This window comes from Mus musculus, chromosome 4, assembly GCF_000001635.26.
Source record: "Mus musculus strain C57BL/6J chromosome 4, GRCm38.p6 C57BL/6J".
Taxonomy (NCBI): domain Eukaryota; kingdom Metazoa; phylum Chordata; class Mammalia; order Rodentia; family Muridae; genus Mus; species Mus musculus.
In genome coordinates, this window is record NC_000070.6 from 145644666 (window position 1) to 145669205 (window position 24540).

The 24540-nt window shown below is 39.2% G+C and overlaps 1 pseudogene; it reads right to left on the reverse strand.

Annotated features, from left to right (window-relative positions):
• Positions 1–2105: 2105 nt before the first annotated feature.
• Positions 2106–2450, reverse strand: Gm13249 (annotated as a pseudogene).
• Positions 2451–24540: the final 22090 nt, after the last annotated feature.

The window sequence follows — 24540 nt, forward strand, 5'->3', positions numbered from 1 at the left end:
AGTAATAAAACAGGCTTCATTTATTTAAAAAAAAGAATTTGAGAAGTTTAATCATGAGAAAAAGCAATGTCATTGTAACAGGGGGCACAGACTGTGATCAAGGTGACCTGAGCCACCACAGCTTATCTCAGAAACATTATTGTAAATATTTCTTTTTGTAAAAAGACTGCAGATAAAGCTGATGGAAATAATATACGTTGTTAGAGTGAAATCACTCCATACACAAGCAGAAGATGAATTAAGAAAAGTTGCTTTAGTGAATGTGTGCATTCATGACAGGCTAATTATCAGACTAATCAGCCTAGCATAAATCTGAATTCAACATATGCTGTCAGTCTTAAGTTTCTTTTAGGTTGAGTTCCCAGATTATGCTTTGAACCAGTTAAATATGGACTGGATACTGCATATCTAGGCTCTTAGGTAGATGGAAGGTTTACATAGTACAGATATTGTAAGACTCATTTCTTACATAGCCATTTTCCTAAAAAAAAAAAACCCCACAAAGATAACAGTATATAATTTTCGTTTGTACCTAAGATTTATTATTCAAATTGTTTTGTTTTCCTCCATGTTGGGATGACCATATGTTTGTAAAAAAAAGACTATATTTTGATGTAATTCCTAACCATTTTTGAACATATGTTAGAAGACTCAGAGTGAAATGTCTATAGGGTGCAAATCGAACAACCTGACCTTGATCACTATATAAAAAATGTCCATATTTCCTCCCTTGAATATTTTGTTCCCCAATCTAGGTAGGACTAAAGCATCCACACTTTGATCTTCCTTATTCTTGAGCTTCATGTGTACTGTAAATTATATCTTAGTTACTCTGAGCTGTGGAGCAGAGAATGACAGAAAAGCCATCCAGACACTGACCCACCTGGGAATCCATCCCATATACAGACATCAAACCCAGATACTAATGTGGATGCCAAGAAGTGCTTGCTGAGAGGAGCCTGATATATCCCTCTCCTGAGAGGCTCTGCCAAAGCCTGACAAATACAGAGGTGGATGCTTGAAGCCACCCATTGGACTGAGCTTGGGTTCCTGATGGAGAAGCTAGAGACAAGACTCAAGGAGCTGAAGGGGTTTACAACCCATAGGAAGAACAACAATATCAACCAACCAGACCCTCCAGAGCTTACAGGGACTAAACCACCATCCAAAGAGTACACATGGAAGGATCCAAGGCTCCATCTGCCTACGTAGCAGATGGATGGCCTTATCAGGCATCAATGAGAGGAGAGGCCCTTGGTCCTGTGAAGGCTCCATACCCAGTGTAGGGGAATGTCAAGGTGGGAAGGCAGGAGTCGGTGTGTGTGGGAGCACCTGTACAGAAGCACAGGGAGGGAGGATGGGATAGGGGGCTTCCAGAAGGGAAAACCTGGAAAGGGGATTACATGAAATATAAATAAATAAAATATCAGCATCAACCAACATTAGCCACTGTGAAAATTCTCTGGCAATCATTTCCGGTTCTAAGAATGAAACATCTATTTAGAATTAAGTATGAACTAATACACTTGAAAAAAATATATTTGAAGCATAAAAATATAATTGAAGCATAAAAAATGTCCAAAGTAGATTCCACAAACTTGTGTTCCAATTTGCACATATCTCTCCTGGCCTAAATCCTTGTAAAAATACACACATACACCATACACACACACACACACATACTCATGAATGCATTCATTTCTGTTAAGGTTTCTTAAAGCCTATCTGCAGAATTTCTCTTCAGCATGAACTTGTTCAAGTAACAGATACCAAGCAACAAGGCTTCAAGTCAGAAAAGTCAATCCTTCCTCAAGAGTGGCATCATAATATTTGAATAGATTGTTTACCCTTATCAGACTTCTTTCTTCAGAATCAATAATCTTGTGTTACTGGATATAAGTGTGTTACCTAAGAATATGAGCAAATTCTTTATAGACATATATTCCCCTCAGTATGCATATTTTCAGATGCTCAAAACTACAGTAATATGCAAAATATCTAAGAGGTTCATTATGCACTAAAGTTTGTACTCTTGTGTAAAGGTATCAGGAGGTACAATTCAGGTACAGGTTCAGCTCTTTATTGGACAAGTTAACAAAAGCAGTTTAGTCAAAAAGACCAAAGCCCCTGTCATCTTCGGACTCCTCGGGCTCTTCCTTCTTTGCTTCCACTTTCTTCTCCTCAGCTGGGGCGGCAGCAGTGGATGGAGCAGGACCACCAGAAGGTGCAGCTCCAGCAGCTGGAGTGGGCCCAGCAGCCCCAACATTGCAGATTAGGCTACCAGTGTTGACATTGGCCAGAGCCTTTGCAAACGAGCCAGGCCAGAAAGGTTCAATGCTGACACCAGCTGCTTTAATGAGGGCATTGATCTTAACTTCCCTGACCATCACCTCTTTGTCTTGCAGGATGAGGTCAGAGTAGATGCAGGTGAGCTCGGAGACAGACACCATGTTGTGGACTGCTGACATGGTGCTAGTCGTTGGATGAAGTGAGGGCCTCACCCCAACGTGGCATTAGCAAACTGACCACATTAACAGGGTTTGTCTGTAGACATCCCAATGGCTATCTTAGGAAGCTGACAGTGACCTATGGGGACCTGTGCTGCCCCATGCCTATGTATGCTTCACCCGTGCAGTGCCTTCCTGGCTGTGTTAAATCACCAGTGCTGTGGACTGGACTCAGCCCCTCAACTTGCAGGTGCCCCTTAAGTGTCGGGAGACTCAGGGTCCTGGTACACAGGCGTGAAGGAGTCAGTGGGGTGACAAACAGATGCAAACATAAAAGAGTGTTGATCTGAATGTAATTTCTCAAAGGAAGCATCAGACTTATGATACAGAAGAAAATAAGGAAGTTAGGTGACACATCACCCAAGGTACGTTGAGGTTACCCGATGCTTAATGACTCTTTACACAAAACAGAAGAATGCATACATAAAGACTGACAGGAACTAAGTAACATAACAACTGAGACAAAGTCATCTCCATCTAAGGTCAGCTATATTCCTAAAAGCCAGATGTGAGGTCATTATGTTCCCAGGGCAAGTCCTTTCTTGCCCAAGCCATAGTTCTAATTCTGATTTATTGTTTAGCCCACCACCAGCCAGCTCTTAGTAAATATCTAACTATGCTATGCTTCTGGGCTAGTGAAAGTATGTGCTAGGGAGTTCTGCTCTAGGTAACCTTCTCATGAATAATGCAATACTCTAGCTCCTCCTTAAACCACATCTCGACCTACTTCCTAAACCATTGTAAATTCTTGTATATTTAAGTGACTGGACTATTATTCTAAGTGATTTTGTCGGGGACTTTCTTCTATTAAGTAATGTAGTCTGCCATATATAACTATAATAAGAACTCTAATCTTACTTTGCTAAGCTTGCCCTGAGATTTCTAACTCTATTTAGTAGATGATAATGCCTGCTTTCTTTCACTATCTCTTTTTCAATACTGGAGGCAATCTGTCTTAATCTGTAACATTCTTATGAAATCCCAAGTCCAGGGCTGGCTCAAGTGCTGGCTAGGACATTGGTGAAGGCCAGGAAGCAAAGTTCAACCTAATTTAGGTATTTGACAAATCATTCCTTGGAGGCACTGATAATAAAACAATACTGAAAGAAAGCACACAGACCCATTCACCTATTAACCAAGTTTATAGGAACATCATGGTATGGGATGCCAAGGCTCCAGGAGACTAAGTTTCCATGAAAGTTTTTGACTCAGGACTTTTCCCAAGCTTTTGGGCTTGCTTCATAGATTTCACTGAAGTGGCTATGATGCACCAGCACCTGGATATATAAGGTTCTGCAAAGAAAGGCTTTCCACGTTCACTCTTCTGCCTCACCAATCTTGATTTCTGAACTTATAAATTTGACCATAAGCTACTTGTGAAGTAAAAGATGTTTAATGGAACAGAAGAATGAGGGCTGGTGATGACTTAAAAGTTAATAGCAGGGGTGGGTGTGGGGGGTGGGTGTGCAAGGGACATAGCTCAGCGGTTAAGAGTGCTGACTGCTCTTCCAAAAATCCTGAGTTCAATCCCAGCAACCACATGGTGGCTCACCACCATCTGTAATGGGATCCAATGCCCTCTTCAGGTGTGTCTGAAGAGAGCTACAGTGTAGTCATATACATAAATACAAAATAAAAAAAAGTTAAGAGCACTGGCCTGCTCTTGCAGAAGACTCAAAATTGATTCCAAGCATCAACATGGTGGCTCCCAAACATCTGCAGGGACCTGATTCCCTCTCCTAACTTCTGAGTGCACCAGACACTAAGTGGTGTACATATATGCAGGTTGGCAAAATGTTCATACTTGACAATAGACCAGAGAAATAAGTTTGAAAATGGCCAGAAACATAATAAAAACAATAATATAATAAATCTTGAAAAATAATAAAGGCTGAGAGGGGAGTCATCCCTTCAGGCTCATTTATGAAGGGGGATACCTGCAGCAGATACCATCAACAAACTCCCTGGCACATTTTCTTACATCACACCAAGAAAACAATCTAGACTTGGCCATGTGTCCCCTAAGAGTTTGACATTGGGCATCAGGGACAGAATGCTCAATACCACGAATGTGTCTGCTTCAGAGCTCTGTGAAGTGAGCTCAGTCAGTGCTTACCTACACACACATCCCATGAGGGATGGGAACACAAAGCAGACTGTTCTCAACTTTGAAATGTCATGTCTTGGAGAGCTGCAGCCGGAGAGCCTGGTTCAAAGGGAACATACTTAGTAAAGCTTGTGGTCTTAGACAAACTCATCTGTCCTTCCACATACATGTATGGAGTACTGGTGTGTCCCAAGCACTGAACTAGCCAGGGCACTTGGGAGAGAAATGGACAAGATCACCATTCCTGATGACATGCAGCTGACATGCTCTCTGAAATATTTTCCCCACCAGGGATGGTATGGTGAGACCAGAAGCCATGGACAGGTGGCCATAAGGAGCCCAGGAGAAGTTGGGACACTGTCAGTTCACTGAGAGTGAGCTACTGCCACCTCACAAGACATCTCCAATCTTGTCATCACAGCAGACTCAGTACCATTGCAAAAACAACCTCAGCATAAGTCTCCAGAATAAGCCTTGCTCAATCCCAGAATAATCTGAAGTGTGAGGGAATTGAATAACAACTTATGTAAGTAGATACATATTTCCCACAGAATATTAAACTTAAGAACATACATTAACATTTTTAAAAATTACATTTATTGTTGGGTATAGTGGCTCATGTTTTTAATGCCAGCACGCAAGAGGCAGAGGCAGGTGGATTTCTGAGTTCCAGGCCAGCCTGGTCCATAGAGTTCTAGGACAGCCAGAGCTAAGTAATAAGATCCTGTCTTGAAAAAATAATCAAAACAAAACAAAACAAAAATAACTGAATTTTTAAAAATCTATTTGTGGAGGGGGAACACAGCTTACAGGAGGCCATTCTTTCCTTCCTCCTGGGATCAGGGATCCAGTTGGGGAGTAGGTGCCTTTACCCAGCGAACCATCTTGCTGGGTCAGGAAAACATATTTTTAAACATGCTACATATGATTCCACTGTTTACATGGACACAGCAGACATTCCATACAAGACTCTGAACCAAGCACTGCTTTACTCCTTTGGATGGTGTTTTTATTTTGTTTTTATTTTAATTATCATTACTGAGGGTGGGGCTTGGGGTGGAGCTTGCAACCCACAGCCTTATGCATGGGATACAGGTGCTCTACTACTGAGCAAACATCCCCAGTCTTCAAGAGTGAATTTAAGCTCTTCAACTCATATAGACAAACAAATGTGCCCAAGCCTTAGGAAGGGCATTGGAATTCTTCTGTTTACAGATGATGAAACTGAGGGGTAAAGCTGACCTTGGTGGTGCATGTCTTTAATCCCAGTGCTCAGGTGGAGGGTGCATCTTTGAGTTCAAGGCCAGCCTGGTATACAGGGCGAATTTCTGGACAGTCAGGACTACACAGAGAAATCATGTCTCAAAAAACAAAACAAAAATACTTCGTTTTTATTTATGTGTGATGTTTCTTTGCATATAAGTCAGTGTACCATATGCGTGCCTGGGACTCACAGAGGCTGAAAGAGAGCATCAGTTCCCTAGGAACTGCAGTAATAGTTGGTGGTCATGAGCCACTATGTGGGTACCTGAGAACAACCTTTGGTTCCCTGAAGAGCAGCCAGTGCTCTTAACCACCAAGTCATCTATCCAGATCCTAGTTCTTCTCTTTAAAATGTGGCTGGCAAAAAGCATCCTTGCTTCAAGTGGTGGAGAATTAAATACAACTTTTTATTTCTAAAGCATTTGGAAAAGTGCCTGGCCTTTCTTCTTGATGCCAAGGAGCAAAAGCATTATTAGCTGTGAGGTGGGTTCTGATCACTGCATACTGTACACAGCTGGTGGTTTGTAAATCAAAGCTGGGGGCAGTGACCCCAGAATCCTGGACCACAGTCATTCTTTGCCTCCTTTGTGTTTCAAGAGAGGGTCTCATGTAGCTCAGGCTGGTCTTCCTCAAACTGACTATGTCACAGAGGATGTGCCTGACTCTTTAATCCTTCGGCTTCCACCTCACAAATTCTGAGGGGACTAAAAGCGTGTACCATCTCAACATGTGACATGGGTCTGAGCTCTGAATGCAAGGTTTGTGGTACCAGGCTAGCACATTCCCAGCCTGAGTTACTACTTTCCTTTTAAACATTTTTCTTATTTTATTGAAAACATATTATTTTTTGGTATAAGGGTGTTTTCGCCTACATGTGTATCTATGCCCCATCACATACATGCCTGGTGCCCACAGAGGTCAGAAGAGGACATTGTACTTCCTGGAATTGGAGTTTCAGTTCTGATCCACCATGTGAGTCCTGGGAATTCAACCCTGCTCCACAAGTGCAGCAGAGTGCTTTTAATTACTGAGCTGCCTCCCCAAGCCTCTAAATCACTTCTTAATGTGCAGGAATGTATATAAACTGGCAACATATCCTTGGCAACCTCACTAAAACTGTGATATAGCTCTAAATGTCACACAGGATGAGCAATGATAAATACTTACAAAGTTTAAAAAAAAAAAAAAGAAAAAGACTGGAGCTGGACACTTAGAGCTAGCTTCAAAGCACAAGGCCCTCTCCTGTCCTCTGCAGCTACCTGCACTTGTGTGTGTGTGTGGCCTGCGTACTGTCCGTAGGTGTGTGGGTCTATTTTTGGGTCTCCTATTGAATTCCATTAATCCACCTACTTATTTCTTTCTATACCAGTACCATACAAATTTTTATTACTATTTTTCTGCCATACATCTTTAAGTTACAGAAATTGATAGCTCCAGATTTTTTTTGTTGTTCAAGAATATTTTATCTATCCTGTGGTTTTTGTTTTGTTTACTGTTCCATACAACATTGAGAATATTTCTTTCAAGATCTGTGAAGATTTGTGCTAAATTTTTGATAAGAATTGTACTGAGTGTCTAGATTGCTTTTTGGTAAGATGGACATATTCATTATGTTAATCCTATTGATACATGAACAAGGGAGATCTTTTCATGTTCTGATATCTTCCTGTTTCTTTCTTAAGATACTTTAAGTTCTTCTCCTACAGGTTTTCACTTGCTTGTTTAGAGGTAACTGAAGGTATTTTATTTTGTTTGTGGCTAAAGTGGAGGGTTCTGTTTCCATAACTTCTTTTTCAACCCTTTTAATCAATTGTGTGTAGCAGGGCTAAGGCTTTCTTTAAGTCAATTGTGTATGCAGACACTTTGCTAAAATGTTTATCAACTGTAATTTTTTGGTAGAATTTTTTGTCTCACTTATATACATTATCATAATATCTGAGTTTCTTCTTTTCCAAATTGTATTCCCTTGATCTCTTAAGCTGCTTTATTGCTTGAGCTAATACTTTCAGTACTATATCAAAGAGATGAGGGGATAGTGGACAGCTTTTCCTTGTTCCTGATTTAATGGAAATGCTTAAAATTTCTCTCTATTTAGTTTGATTTTGGGTGATAGATTGCTGAACATTGCCTATATTTTGTTTAGGTATACCCCTTGCATTCTGTCCCTCCAAACGTATCCTAAAGGGGGGTTGAATTTTCCAAATACCTTTTTGGCATTTGGTGAGATATTTATGTGGGCTTATCTTTCACTTTTTTTTCCTATGGTGCATTATTGTGATTGCTTATCCTGGTTGTCAACTTGACTAAACCTGGAATGCACTACCATCCATAAATACAGGAAATACCTGTGATTAAGATCTGCGGCTTTAAGAAACAGGCTTCTGCCTTACATCGTGAAATGGGATGAGAACACTTTTATTCAGTCCTTGAGGCCATAGAGGCCATGAGATGGTTAGGCCTAGATAAGGTTGTATATGGCTTTAATTTCAGGAGACTAAGGAAAGCAGAACTCTGAGATCAAGGCCAGCCTGGCACAGATCAAATTCCAAAGCAAGTCATAGTTGTATACACCATTAATGTAGAGCATCCCTTCTGCTGGAGGCCTGCATAAAGCTGATGAAAGAAGGACGTCTCACTCTTCTTCACCTGCTTGCACTTACTTGCCAGCACATCTGTTGGAACTTACTTCTTCAGGAATCCTGGTTATTCAGAAGACCAGGCAAGACATGTAGCATCATGGGACTGCGCTAGATTCTTGGACTTCTTGTTCACTGATTTCCATTGTAGGGCTTGTTGGACTGTAGACTGCAAGTTATTAGTATAAAGTCTCTTAATATAGAGAGATATACCATAACTTCTGTCACTCCAGAAAACCATGAGTAATACAATTATGTTGGTATATTTTTAAAAAAGATTAACTTATTTATTGTGTATGGTTTTCTGCCTGCATATATGCCTGAGTACCACAAGAGGGTGCCAGATCACATTATAGATGGCTCTGAGCCACCATGAGCCACCATGTGTTTCCTGGGAATTGAACTGATGATCTCTAGAAGAGCAGTCAGTTCTCTTACCTCTCTGAGCCATCTCTTGAGCCGTGTGGATTTTTACATATTGAATCACCCCTGCATTCCTGGAAATATTGGCATTAGTTCTTCTTTGACAGTCGGTTAGAATTGTGCACTAAAATCATCTAGCCCAGGACATTTCTCTTTTGGTTCAGAGAGACTTTTTTCTTTTTTTTTTTTTGAGACAAGGTTTCTCTTTATAGCCCTGGCTGCCCTGGAACTCACTTTGTAGACCAGGCTGGCCTCAAACTCAGAAGTCCGCCTTCCTCTACCTCCTGAGTGCTGAGATTAAAGGCGTGTGCCACCACGCCCGGCTGGTTCAGAGACTATTAATGACTACTTCTATTCTGTTAGGGGTTATAAGATAATTCAGATATTTTACCTTTTCTTGATTAAGCTTTGGTAATTGTTATATGTCTAGAAAGTCATCCATTTCCTTCCCAATTTTGTGGAGTATGGGTTTTTCAAGAAAGACATAATTATTTTTTAAACATCCTCACTGTCCTTAGTTGTGACTCTTTTGCAATTTCCAATATCCTTAAATTGGATACTGTCTCTCTGACTTTTAGTTAGTTTGGCTAAGGGTTTGTGTAAGTTGTTGATTTTTTTCCCAAAGAATCAGCTCATGGTTTTCTTGATTCTTTCTGTTTTTTGTTGTTTCTTTCTCACTACTTTTTTTTTTGCCTTCATTCATTTTATCAATTACTTCATGTATTTACATTCCAAATATTGGCCGCTCTTCTTAGTCCCATGAATTCTTCACTACATAAGCCCTAGCCTTTGCATCTGAGAGTGCTCACCCACCAATCCACCCACTCCTACCTCATACTACTTGCATGATACATCACTGGGGCATCAAGTATGGGACCCTCTTTTTTATTTCTTAATGTCATTTGTCTTATACATTCTGCTTTATTTTCATTCCTCCTGACATCTTCACATTAGGACTGACCATTCAGGAGATGGTACTAAGGACTTGTTTCAGTAAAACTCCAACACCAATAGCTAAGCAAAGAACACGCCACTCAGTTACAATATATATAAGCTGCATGTCTTGGGCAGATATTCCACTACACTATTCTATTCTCCAGCTTTTAGAACCCTTGCTATCTGTGGCTTTTCAGGCAATGTGTTCTTCTCCATCTTTCCTCCACCTTTTCTTCCTCTAACTTCCTCTGCCTCCTTCATCTCCTCGTCTCCCTCTTCTTTTTCTGTCTTTGCCCTCTCTAAAATCTCCAGCCCCACCTTTCCCTTCTATTGCCCAATCACAAGCTCTGGCCTTTATTCGACCAGTTAAAATGGAGAGAAGGTTCACATGAAATTACATGAGTATATAGTCCACTGTTCATTGGGGCAGCCCCTCTTGAGGAAGCAGAATAAGCATTAAAGTACAAACAGCACCAGGGAAATCCACATTTTGTTCAATCCCTTTTGTTCAACTAAAAGGATCTTTTCTCTCACATATAAATTGAGCACAGCACTTGAATTATGAAATTTTAAAAGTAAAAGTACCCTAAACACCCAGGCCACCCATCATCTCCATTTAGATAAAGCACTACCATCTATCCTAACTTAAAAGGCTTACAATTCTATACCTGAATTATCTCCTGGTTTTAACTTGTATCTGAAAACCATCCTCTCAAATATATATCATGTCAGTCAATGCTAAACATCTTGAGTTAGCTATGAGAGTACAACAAGACTTCAGCAGCTGTAAGATAGAAATCCAAGCATGTCCTAAATATTACCTGAACATATAGGAAGCATAAAACATAGCTTCCAAAACCCAACCAAACTGTGGACACAGTTGACAACCTGGACAGTCCCTCATTCCTTCAAAATGGTGGAGCATCAGTCTTCAGCCTTCTGGCCAGGATCATCTGTCAGAACTTTGTAAAGCAGAATTTTGAAGGAGTGCTTAGCCTGTCTTGGCAGATCTATTAGTTGCTCTTCCACATAGTATGTCCTTTTCCTGGACAGGACTTTTGTCTGTAGATGAAGTGAGGCAATTCTTCTCTGGTGGCTATTTCGCCACAACTGGAGCAACTCCACTGATGCGCACTTCATGTTTATACAAAGAATGGATGCTGTCAGGAGCAGATATGTCTCTAGTCGAGTGATCTTTAATAATGAAATTGCCTTAACTGTAGTATTCTGTGGACTTCTGTCTATCTATGCAAAGTATATCTGAACTGTTAAGCCTTGACTACTCTCAACCATTTCTGATTGAAATATCTCAAAAACAAAAACTTTATAATTAACTCAGGACTATGATTCTGTTATCTGACCCTTAACTTGTATTTTCAATCATCTAAAAATATTTAGTAATAGCAGACATAGAGGGACCCAGTCTAAGCTTTGTATTTGTAAATGTGTTGACTGGGTACAAATCCTATCTAATAACAATAATATTACTCCAAATTTTTACATCAATCTATGAATTTCATACCATTGAAAACCTTAACTCTATTGAAATAAATTCTGTAGAAATGTAAGAAATTATAAGTTCAATGCTACATAAATTATAAAGATTTCTATCTGTAAGATATGGCCATGTAATGTTTTAAGAGTAAAGTTGACAACCTATTCTTATTTGTCTAATATTCTAATTTCTATATTACTATATCCCATCTTTATCTTCCCTGTGACTTTTATTTACCTAAGAAGGAAGGATAGAGAAGAGGAAAGGAAAGGTAGAAGTCCCTGAGTCTAAGCTCTCTAGCTCCCTCCCTGTCTAAATCTACAATATTTGTAAAATATTCCTTAAAATGATAACATATCTATGATTCATAAAATAACCAGAACCATCCACCACAACATAAGATACTGATACGATGATCTTCTTTTGTCTGCTTATAGCTGAATTGAGGTGAAAAAATCCCTTCTGTGGGCTGAAGGGAAAAAACAGGAAAATTGGTTTGGTCAAAGGAGGACTAGTTAGTGTCATTTGCCTTCCAGGCATTATGTGCTGAGAAAGTTCATCAATTAGATGAAATCTTGACTATGGCAGTCTGAAAGGCTGAATAGGTGATCTAGATATTCTTGAAAAGTTTTGGAAACAACTATTTAGAAGAAACAGCTTCAATGTACTTGAGGTAGAATCAAACAAGGAGACAGAAGGGAAGGTCGCATAATCTCAACATCCTGGAGTGTGAATCTTAGCAGTGCTGTCTTTCTCTTCTTTCATCCTGCACTATACCAAACTTACAAGCAACATATAATTCTGGAAAGACATTCATATGGAGCATGCAGGGTGCACAGACTGGTTAGTTAAGATCAATAAAGGAAGACAACTGCCTTTCTTCAGAGATTAGTTTGATCACATAGTCAAACTACAATATACATTACCATTCATGCCATCTTAAAGGATGGTATGTAAAAAGTCATGAGAATTTTGTACCCAGTAGGGGTTATTGGGTGTGTATAGACATTTTAGTCAAAGCCAGTTCCAGAGCTGTCTCTATATACAGAGACATAAACATCACCACGTATATAGCACCTAGCTTGTTGATTGTGTTAGTCTCCCTTTCCTTCTCCATAGCCAAGGTATTCAGGAGGTCTTCCTTTGACATGTCTCATTTTTATCAACTTGAAAGGAACCCATAGCTTTTCTTTTCCTGTGGAAATATAAGGATAACCCCTCCACTTGTATAACACATTTGTTATTTTCCATTCTGATTTCATAATATCCTTAATATAAACAGGCTGGTTTAGTTTAGTAGTTCTTTCCACAATCGAATGACTTTTAGCATCTGCAATGTTTTCTTCATTAGCATTTAAAAACTTAGGTAATAAAGCATTATATAATCAATTTTGGAGACTTTTGTTGTCCCCTTTTGCTTGTTAAGTATCCCCTTTAGAGTTTTCTTAGACATCTCCACAATCAATTGTCATGTAGGGTTATATGATATTCCTTTAGTGTATTTTATGTAATAACATTTTAAAAAGCTGCTTCATCATACTAGAGACGTATGCTGGACCATTGTGTGTTTTGATTTGTATGGGTATTCCCAGAATGGCCATAACCTCTAACAAATGGGTAGTTACAGATTCAGCCTTTTCTGATGCTGAGGACGAGGACGTTTCCCATTGAAATCCTTAATAAGTGTCGATAGTATGATGCACACATTTCAGTTTACCAAACTTTGTAAAATGGAATACATCCATTTGCCAAATGACATTTCTTTTTGTACCCTTATGCTTAGTTCCTGAAGGTAATGGAATTTGATTGTATAATGAGCAAGTAGGACATTGCCTCACATTTCCCTTGGCTCTTTCTTTAAGACTTGCTGTTAACATGATTTGTTTATGGAATTCTAAAGTCTCTTTTATTCTTTCTATCAGTAGCTGGTCAATTTCATTATCACCTTGTGCCAGAGGGCCTGGCAAACCTGTATGCGATCTTATGAGTGATTTATATAGTGAATGACTCCTATTTCTTATCAATTGTGGTAGCTGAAAAAATAGTGAAGTCAATTCAGATTCCTCCTGAATAAGATCAACAGTCTGTATTGGAAAAACAACCCTTTCTGCATATTGAGAGTCAGTTACTATATTAAGAGACTCTAGAGAATCTGACAACACTGGGAGTATTGCACATAATTCAGATATTTGAGCTGATTTATAAGGACATTCAGTGACCTACACCTTCTGATTTATATCCTGCCTTTCCTGATTTATTAGTCTCAGCATAACATGTAGGGGCTCCAGATAATGGAGTTTCCTTTATTTTATGAGGGAGAATCCAAGTAGTTCTTTTTATGAAATGAAATCATTTGCTTTTATGGTATCCATCACTAATCTCTCCAAGAAGTTACTGCATGTTCTTTACCAAGATTCACCTTGTACCCCTAAGGAGGCAATCTCTGCATTAGTAAAAGGTACCACTATTTCAGGTGGGTCCATTCCAACTAATTGTCAAAGTCTCATTTTTTTCTTTTTAGTATAAATTCAAAGACCTTTTCCATGTAGGGATTTCTTACTCTGTTTACGTGCTAAAATCATCCATTCTTTTTTTTTAAATTCACATATTTGTTTGTTTGTTTGTTTGTTTTGTTTTGTTTTGTTTTTGAGCCTGTTTCCCTGTATAGTTAGTGCTGGCTTTCCAGGAACTCACTGTATAGATCAGGCTGGCCTCAAACTCAGAAATCTGCCTGTTTCTGTGTCCCAAGTGCTGGGATCAAAGGCATGTGCCACCACTGCCCAGCAAATATTCATTCTAATTTATCTTCCCTCTGCATGGGAATTCCTTGAGGGAAATGAGTAGAAGTTAAGATAACTAAGATGCAGGTCATCTTTGGATAAATACTGGTTAGTTGTGTAGATCCCTTGCTCCTTGTGTCTTCTCTAGGCCACGTGGTTTTGCTCCATCTTCCTTCCACCTCCTTTTCTTCCATCTTCCACTATCTCCTTTGTTTACTTGTCTGCCTCTCCTCCTTCCCCTCTTCTTCCTTTCTAAAACCTCCAGCCCCACGTTTTCCTTCCACTGCCCAATCACAGGCTTCAGTCTTTATTTGACCAATTTGAGCAATTTAAATGGGGAGAAGTTTCACATTAAATCACCAGAGTATGTGATCCACTCCTCCTTGGGGCAGCTCCATTTGAGGAAGCAGAATTAGCATCAAAATACAAACAACACCAGGGCAATCCACAACAATGACTACCCTACACACCACCCATGACATTCCTCCATTGGGCCAACCATGTGGACACAGAGCCATGGCCTAACTACCATGGAAGTCCCTCACTAAGCACAAAACAACTGAGTCCAACATCCACTTTCCTCCTTCCACAATTTTTCCCTTTCTTATGAATTTACACCTGTGTCTCATCTGGCCATTGGTAGACTTCCTTCCCACTTAAGGGAACCCCAAATAAAATCCCTTAGGTTCTTCCTTTTCATCAGTGGCATGAATGTAAGTTTCTCTGTTCTGGAAACATGGACTGAGGCAGGAGGTCTATCCCCATGAATTTTGCTCTGAGAACATTTGAGACCCTGATACGTCGACGAGGGTTTTCTTTCAAGCCAAGAAATTCATGGTGAATTCGGGTGACACATACTGAACTCAGGCGGTCCCTCAACCCGTGGGAGAATCAAGATTTCAGTATTCAGGTGGGCAAGGAGTCAGTGTCGAGTGTCAATCAGACAAGAACACAAGGGAGTGTTGATCTGAATGTAAGTTCTCAAAGTGAGCATCAGCCTTATAATACAGAAGAAAAAAAGGAAGTGAGGTGACACATCACTCAAGGTACATTGAGGTTACTCGATTCTTAATGACTCTTTACACAAAACAGAAGAATGTATACATAAAGACTGGCGGGATCTAGGCAATGAAACAATTGAGACAAAGTCAGCTCTATCTAAGGTCAGCTATATTCTTAGAAGCCAGGTGTGAAGTCGTTACGCTCCTGGGACAAGGGCTTTCATGTGCAAGCCATAGTTCTATTTCTGATTTATTGTTTATCCCACCACCACCCAGCTCTTAGTAAATACCTAGCTATGTTATTCCTCTGGGCTAGTGAAAGTATGTGCTAGGGAATTCTGGTCTAGCTAATGTTCTCATGAATAATGCAATGCTCTAGTTCCTCCTTAAACCACAGTAGGATCTTCTTCCTAAACCATTGTAAATTCCTGAATATGGGAGTGACTTGGCTGTTATTCTAAGTGATTTTATGGCGGAATTTCTTCTATTAAGTAATGAAATCTGCCATACATAACTATAATAAGAATTCTAAACTTACTTTGTTAAGCTTGCTCTGAAATTTCTAACTCTGTATATCGTAAATAGTAATGCTTTATTTCTTTCAATATCTCTCTTTCAATACTGGAGTCAATTCGTCTGTATAGGTCATAGTTACTAAATTCCAAGCCCAGTGTAGGCTCAAGGACTGCCTAGGACATTGATGAAGGCCAGGAAGCAAAGTTCAACCTAATTAAGTATTTGAGAAATCATTCTTTGGAGGCACCTATAATAAAACAAAAGTGAAAGAAAGTACACAGAACCATTCACCAACTATTGCAAGGACAAATCTGAAACAAATTTGTTTATGGGACGCCAGAATCATTCCAGGAGACAAGTTTCCTTGAAATAATATGCGTCAGGACTGAGGCCAAGGTTTTGGGCCTGTCATGCAATTTTTACTGTAGTGGGTGTGGCATTATTGTATAGTTCCCCACCACCTCTTTAGTTCTGATTCTTTTTGACATCATTACTAATTTAAATTTTTTCCAAAGAGGAAGTTGTTGCTACTCACAATACATATTGTTAGAAATAGGCAAGTGTATATGTGTGCATAACTGCCTCTTCTCCAGCCATCTTAGCCTTGGCAGACTCATTGGATGGTGATGAGAAGGAGTGAAATGATTTGAAGGCATTTGAATGCTTGGTGTTAACTGCAAGCCTCCCACCTCCACCAGATGCATGGCATGAACTTTGTGCCAGAGATAATTCTGCCTTCCCACACTTAAGAATCCTTCATCAAATTCGCAGCCTACTCTGGTTGGACTCCAACAATCTCCTGCCTTGCAGCTGCCTCTTTAGGCCCACAGGACCTGACTTGAGGCTCAAAAAGGGGAACACCCACAATTGTACGGACTGCTGTCTATGCAGGGCCTCATTCCCCTGAGTCCAAATGTGATCCTTATCTTACCCAGGTAGAGGCTTTGTTTCACCTAAACTTCCTCAGCTTTGATGACCAGGGACTAAACCCTGTCTATAAACATTGGGCTTTCCTACCCAGGAAAACCCACTTCCATTAGTATAGTGGAGTGGTGCCCTAACATCATAACGTCAGTCACCTGCTCCCTTGCTGACACAGGGCTGAGGATATGTTTGTGTTTTTCCCCAGGAATCCACAACACCAGGATGAATGGCAGTATGGGACACCCAACCATCCAAGGAAAAGTAGAAAAGGGACGAACCCTGCTCCTCCTCAGAACTTTTTCGTGAGGAGTCTGCACTTGTAGGAGATAAGTCTCTACTTGTCTGTGATCCCTGTATTCATACCATTTGCTTTATATGCTATTAAGTACAAAATATTTCCCAGGCCTATGAACAAACTGTCCCATTTCAGCAAGGAAACTTGAGCTAACATAGTCTTAAATGATTCAGTACTCTCAGAAAAAGTATATCCTTGCTCAATGAGAGCAGGGTGTCCATTCTTGCTTTTGATATGGGGTTTATTGGAAAAGTTTGGGACAACTTAAAAAGGTCTTTTGACACATCCTGGATAGTATCTTATGCTATAATTGTAATAATAATAATAATAATAAGTATTGCTTAATTGTCTTGTACAACACATCTCTTGGCAATGCTCTATTTGCATAGGTATGCTTCAACTACTGATGGTTCTTGAGCATCTAGAATAAGGCCTACCCAGAATAATAGAATAAGGCTATTATAGCTTAGCTCATAGAAATTCCCCAGGGTTCTGTTTAGGTTCCCTCCTTACACCCTGATATGCCCTCTGGGATGGCTGTCCTTTCAGGGCTGGTAGTCAATGAAGGGTAAGAAACTGTTTGGCAGCTCAACATAAGACACACATAGTCAACCATATGGAAGGACATCTGAGATGGGGCCAAAAAACTCTGACTCCTACTGTGCTATCAAAAATTAAAATAAGCCAGGCAATGGTGACACATGCCTTTAATCTCAGCACTTGGGAGGCAGAGGCAGTGGATTTCTGAGTTTGGGGACAGCCTGTTCCACAGAGTGAGTTCTAGGACAGCCAGGGCTATACAGAGAAACAATCTTATTTTCAAATAAGATTTATTATTCAAATTGTTCTTTTAGTACATCTTGAAATGATAATATCTTTAAAAGAAGAAAGAAGACAATATTTATTGTTTTAAAGACTAAGCTTTTTTTGAGCATCTGTGAGAAGGCTCAGTGTAAAATGTCTGTAGGATGGAAAGGTAGAAACCTGACCTTAATCAATATATAAAAAATGTGCAGGGGCTAGAATTATGGCTCTGTGGGTAAGAACACTGAATACTCTTCCTGAGGTTATGAGTTCAATTTCCAGCCACCACATGGTGGTTCACAACCATCTGTAATGGGATTTGGTGCCCTGTTCTGGTGTGTCTAAAGAGAGCTATAGTGTTCTCATATACATAAAATAAATAAATCTTTAACGAAATGTTCAATGTAGACTGTACAAAGTTGTCTTCCAATCTGCATATATCAGTTATGCCGAAAATCACTGTAAAAATATGAGTGTGTGTGTCTCTCTCTCTCCCTTATATTACTAATGGCCAAAATCACTGTATTAATACCATACAAACGCGCATGCACACACACATACCATAAAAGTTTCTATTTAATTTTTGCTGTTGCAGTATCTACCATTTCTAGATAATTCCCTTAGAAGTCACTATTTAAAGATGCAGTTCCAAAACACAACTAATGGGAACATGAAGAAACATGAAGTATCAAATAATATTCACATAGCCATAGCAAGTGAGATATATTGTGAGATATGCAGTTGATTGCTGATTATTCTACTTGGTTCCATCTCTGATTGATGAGCTATTTAATGTTTTTGATATTCTCTTCTATTAAACATCTGAACATGAAAATTGTTAAATATGTTGACAAAACGGTAAATGTTAGGGTTACATCTTCTACCATTGGACATGTACTCAGGAGGCTGACACATAAAAATAAAGAGTTCAAATGTAGCCTTGCCTAATGATTGACATCCAAATCAGGCTGGATAGCAAGCATCATCTCTAGGGATTTTGTGAAAATCTGAAAAACAAAACCAGGAACCACCACACAACACTCTTCACAAGCACCTTACTTGGAAAGTATGAGTATACACAGTCTGATATTTAAATAAACAGTGGATGACAGAGATGATCAGTATGCATGCTATACATTGGGGGCGGGTATCACCAAGTGAAAATGCAAAAGAAGATGACCAGGATCCACAGAAGGAATATAACAATGGCCTAATAAAGTTTTGTGAATGGATTTGCCTCACATACATTAAAATTTAAAATCGGCTTCAAATAATTCAAAATACAAGCTCCCACAACTATTAATGATCACGAGAGACAACTATGATGTTTAGTCTTCATCAAAAGGTCACATGAATAGTGTGTTTCTCTTGTGTGAGTTCTTTCCTACATTTACTTGTGAATGCATTCATTCCTGTCAAGGCATCTAGAAGCTTACTTACAGAAATTTTCTTTATCGTGAATTTGTTTATGTAACAGAAACAATACTGCATGAGTCACAAGGGTAACAGAAATCATTTCTTCATATTTGTTAGAAGAGGCAGGCAAAATCCTGGACATATCACACCAAGCTTCAGGTGCCATGTGAGAGGATTTATTGGCAGAAGCAGCCCCTGAGAATGGTGAGAGGTCAGAAAAAGAGAAGGGTCTGTGGGAAGAGGGAATACTCTTTTATTCAGTGCACAAGAATGGGAAGCATGTGAAAGGGAAGTGGTGCCATGTTGGGTGCCATGGCAACAGATGCAGCGGAAGTGCTGTTGCCTACAGATGAGGAGTGTCCTCACAGGGTCCAGAAGATGGCTGTAAAGACACTTCTCGCTGTCCACAGATGCACCTGATGCACATTGCTTGTATTTGTAGGATTTCTCTTCAATATAAATTCTTTTATGACATTTTTGTGATAGTGAAAGCAAAGGCTTTACTGGATTGATTACTTTCATATGGTTTGGCTTCGGTGTGAATTCTTTTCTTTTTGTAGACTCTAGAGACCAGGTTTTTTTCCATATTGTGTCCCAGTCTAATCTTGTAGGACATTTGTCTGAGGGAAATGCAAAGGCAGATACAGATTAATACATTCTCTTTTCCTTGGGAATGTCGACATAAAGGAAGCACAAATGTTTTATGTAAACTTCCATTAATATGCAGCATTGATAAAATGAGTTTCAATAACAACAACAATAAACAGACTCCTTAACAGAGGTGGAATGCTCCTCATGTGCAAAATTTAATATTTGTAACCCTTGTGACTCACGCAGTACTGTTGCAAAATCATGTTTTGCACATTAGTAACACTCACGACCCTAGTTTGAGAGGCTGAAGTATGCTCATGTCATTATGGACACTTTCAGAACAATTACCCTTATGTACATTGATGCAAAATACTCAATAAAATACTCAAATACGGAAGCCAGAAAACATCACAAAGAATCTATCCAAAATGATGAAGATTGTTTTCTCATCCAATATATCTTGAAGAGTTTCCATTCCCTCTACTCTTCTCAGTTCCTGTCCACTTTTCATTTGTTCTGGATCAAACCCCTTTTATGTCTCTTAATAGGAAAACAAACAAACAAACAAACAATGAAACAAAAAAATCCATAGACTCACTAATTGACAAATCTGCCCCCCAAAAGCCAAAGTAAAAGTTATAATATATTTCAAAAGAACTGGTGCAGGCATTAGTATTTGTACATTAGAAATTCTAGTCTCAAATTTCTGGTATATATTTGGACAATTTTGTGTGAAGCATTTTGCTGGGTGTTGATAAAGTATATGATAAAGTATATTTTCTATGGGTCATTATAAGTTAAGATATCAAAAAGCTAAAATTTCAAAGGGGTAAGAAATTTTTTGGCTCAGCTCTGAGTTCATTAATCAGAATGAAAGACTATGATTGATGTTTACTGGATAGGTGATATAAATGTGGGCGTCTCTGCAAACACTACTTCTGGTAGAGTAACAATCCATGAGACAAAAAAGAAATCTAGTTCTATACCGCTCTGTAATTATTTCCGCACTGGTTGTGGGTGTGTTGTGGGTTATAGCCAATGAAATTCCTACAGCACTCAGAGAAAATTTTTCCCAGTGACTGTGTTAACATCTGAAGTAAAAAGTCTCCTGGTACTCAGAAGTCAAGATAAACTACAAAGCCCCATGGGACAATTAACCACACACAAGATAATGACTGGGAAGAACACTGGAGGGAGGCTGCCTCTGCTCAGATGAGAAGCAGAAGAGAAATGGGTGGGAGGCAGGCTTTGTATAGGGTTTAGTTGTAGGTGATGGATTTTCAGGATTGGAAATATCTGCGGTTGGAGATTGCTGGTATTTTATGTCCTGAGCTTGAGCAAACTCAGGGATTTGTGAGTTGTTAAAACCAGTAAGTATGCTATTCATTCTCCCTGTAGACAATGTTGAGTGTAACTTTAGATTCTGACCCCAGGGTGGCTAATTTTAGGAATAATTAAGCACAGTATAATTTTGGAAAGAAATTTCTTGGTAATAATTGTCTCAATCCTCTGTGCACAGTGAAGATGAAAGTGTGACTACCTCAAAAGTCTTTTGCAAAGTCTATGTGAGTCTTTCTTAAAGTTGGATTCTAAAACTAAAGGGCCTAGAGGAGGATCGAGCATACGGTGTAAAGGACACCAAGCTACAAGATACATGTCACATCTCTTGCAAGGCTGGTTTGTATTGCCTGAGAAACAATGATCAAGGGAAGATTGTCTGGGACAACTTTATAGTTTGGGACTTTCAGGTGTTTTGTGGCACCACATCTAGCACAGCTCACCATACCACTTACTACATCCATTCCCTCACTTCTGATCAGAAAAAAAAAGTGTACTTCTTTTCCACTGAAGAGAGAGACCTCTGTGGTTTTATATTCCTGGCTACCTTAGAGCTTATTTTTGACCACAAGTTCCTTTTGCTCTCTTCAGAAAAAAATATATTTTATGGATGTTTATAGTTTTAGGATGTTAATGTTGTGTTAGTGTAAATAGAAAAACAGTCAAATATTTTTAAAGAATATAAATTATGTTGTTCTGACCCATCCAGCAGGTCCAGTTATTCGAGGGTCTCCAGGGGACCTTCTCCTAAGAACCAAATGGGGGGAGAGAAAAGAAGGACACCCAGTGCGAGGAACCCTTCTGAATAACATCAAGGTGTCACTGTATTAGCAAGGTTTAAGGCTTAAATGCACAAGCAAAAAGGGGAAGTACTTCTCAGCAGGAGGAATGGGGCAGCAGAAATTTTTCTTTTGGCGACTAAACGGGGGAAGCAGGAACTTGGTGATATCAGGGTACATCTTGAGGTCAGGACATCCTGCACTGACTTGAGGCTGGAACAATCTGTGGTTGTTCTCTGAGCGGTGCGTTGGTGGCCCGCTTTTGACCCCCTTTTCTTTTCAGGGGAAGAGGCCCAATTCAGAGATCAGGACAATTGTGTTGTCTTAATAGCTCCCAACATTGTTCAGATATACAAGGTGTGATTACATTGTTTGACTCTATAGACATCAAACATGCAAGTGCTGCTGGCATAATCCCAGCAATCAGAACACTGGGGCAGATGTATTATTCTTCATTTGGGGTCAGACTATTCTAAATCAAAGTGACTTTCCATCCTGTGGTCTCCAATTTCCTCTTTTGGCCTTTCTGAAGTCTCTACATGGGTTGAAATTAATTTTCTAAACTTTTATGCAGGTGTGTCTGTGTATTTTTAAATGTTTATTGCTATATTGCTAGAGAACTAAGTGCTAGCAGGATCTTGATATTGTCATTTCTATGGCCCATCACCAGGCTTACATTTGTAAATACTTGTCTCCACACCTGCTGAGATATTTGAATGGCAGGCAGTTTTCTATGCCCATTGGTAATCCACAGAATTCTGGAGATGTCTCACACCTGATTGCTTGTAAGAAAAAACGCTAACATCCAATTCCTGGGACAAGAATTGGAGGGTGGAATTTCTTGATGGAAAAAGTGATGTAGGGAATAGAAAGCAGGTGGAAGTGATTTATGGGAGACAGAGAAGAGAACAGATAAATGGGAACAGGGGCAGAGAGGTAAAGAGCAAGTTACACATAATGTCATAGGCTTGAATAGTCTGAAATTTAAATGATCATTGGTAGACTGCTCCAATGAAAGGCCTATGCTTTAAATTATATAGAAACCTCCTTCTCATAATTTATAACACTGGTGTATCCACCAGTACTCACGCTACACTCATGTACATATGCAATGTGCATATATATATATATATGTACATATATACATATATATATAACACTTTTCACAAGGGTGCTTTGGGTATTTAAGTCAAATTAGATATTGATTGGTTATTCACAATAAATTCATGACATCATTGACCTAGCATATTTTGGAGGAAGGACAAATTTTAGATCAATGTCTTTTTGGTTGGTTCTGTATATATATTTCACTTTTTGTAGATAGCAAAGCCCTTCCCATTACCAGTACTGTGGAACATAAAAGCCAATGTGCTTGGAGGCACCAGCTTGACCTCTTCACACATAGTGAGTTGTGTAAGTCTGCTCCTTAGCAATGAAGACTTATTGTCAGTTTGTAAAAAGCAACACCTTTGTTGTCAATGCCATGCAGTGTTTGCTTATTTTTATGAAACCACTTTGTAGAACAACTCAGTTGATAAAACCCAGTGGAAAAGACAAGATCAACTGGAACTCCATCTCTGTCAGAATTCAGAGACTTCATTAGAATCACCTTCATACACTTATAAGCTGGTTCTTTAAAAAAAAAATTCCAAATATCTTACTAAGAATACAGCCAGCCGAAGTCCATGGAGTCTTGTACCATGGTGCTTTTCTACGCATTGGCAGGACCACAAGTGTGGCAATGCAGTGTACAAAAGTTCTTACCTTCTAATAGACGGTGACTTTTCTTGGACCTTACAACTATAGTTAGTGCAACTTGAAGAAATTTAAGATTTAAAACTGCAGTTCTACTGTGTATTCAACTTTATGGTTTAGCTTTTTTTTTTCAAAGAACAATGTAAAAACAAACATTATTTTCCTTGTATTTCAATCAACTTTTATAACCTAATGTGATGCCTTGGTGCAATGATAATTTATTGATACAATGGTAATTTATGTACTTTTTCCAGGCATGTCCAGAAACTGCCTGAGTGTCATTTGCTGAAAGCTTGAAATGCAGAGGCTTAGCATAACCTTCCAAAATGAATATACCATTATGTGTACTGATTGATAAACGGTAATGTCTATAATCACTTGGATCCAGTTACCTCATCCTTTTTAAAATTCTGTTAAAGATTTCTGTATACTATGCCATTCCTTCTCCATGTAATGGGGTTTTCTTGATGTTCCTGAAAATATTGCAAAGGTCTTTCTTAAGACCGGCAATGGTGATACAAAAGCCAACAGACATACATACACAGTACACAGATAGACACAAACACGGAGACAGAAGGCAGACACACAGGAAGAGAGAGATACACAAGGCAGTATTCAGCAAGTTACAGATTTAAATTAACTGAATAGACACACAGGTTGGAAGGCTCAGATAAGAGAAAGTAGCGAATTCAACTTTGGACTCACAGTTAGTTAAATTACCTCTGAGGGAAAGGCTGTTGATTCTTTCCTTAACTCAGATGCATTATTAATCACCAGTGTGTTTAATGTATTCACATATGCAGAATCAATTAACTTTTGATGTAATTTTTTTTTGCATAAGCACAATATGAGAAAATATAAAACTCACCACAATGTGTAACAAGTAGCCCTGCATTGTGAAAGGTGTCCATGGGCTCAGAACCCTGTTCTCTAAAGAAAGACCATCAGGTCTGGGCTTGTGCTTCTGAGCTCTC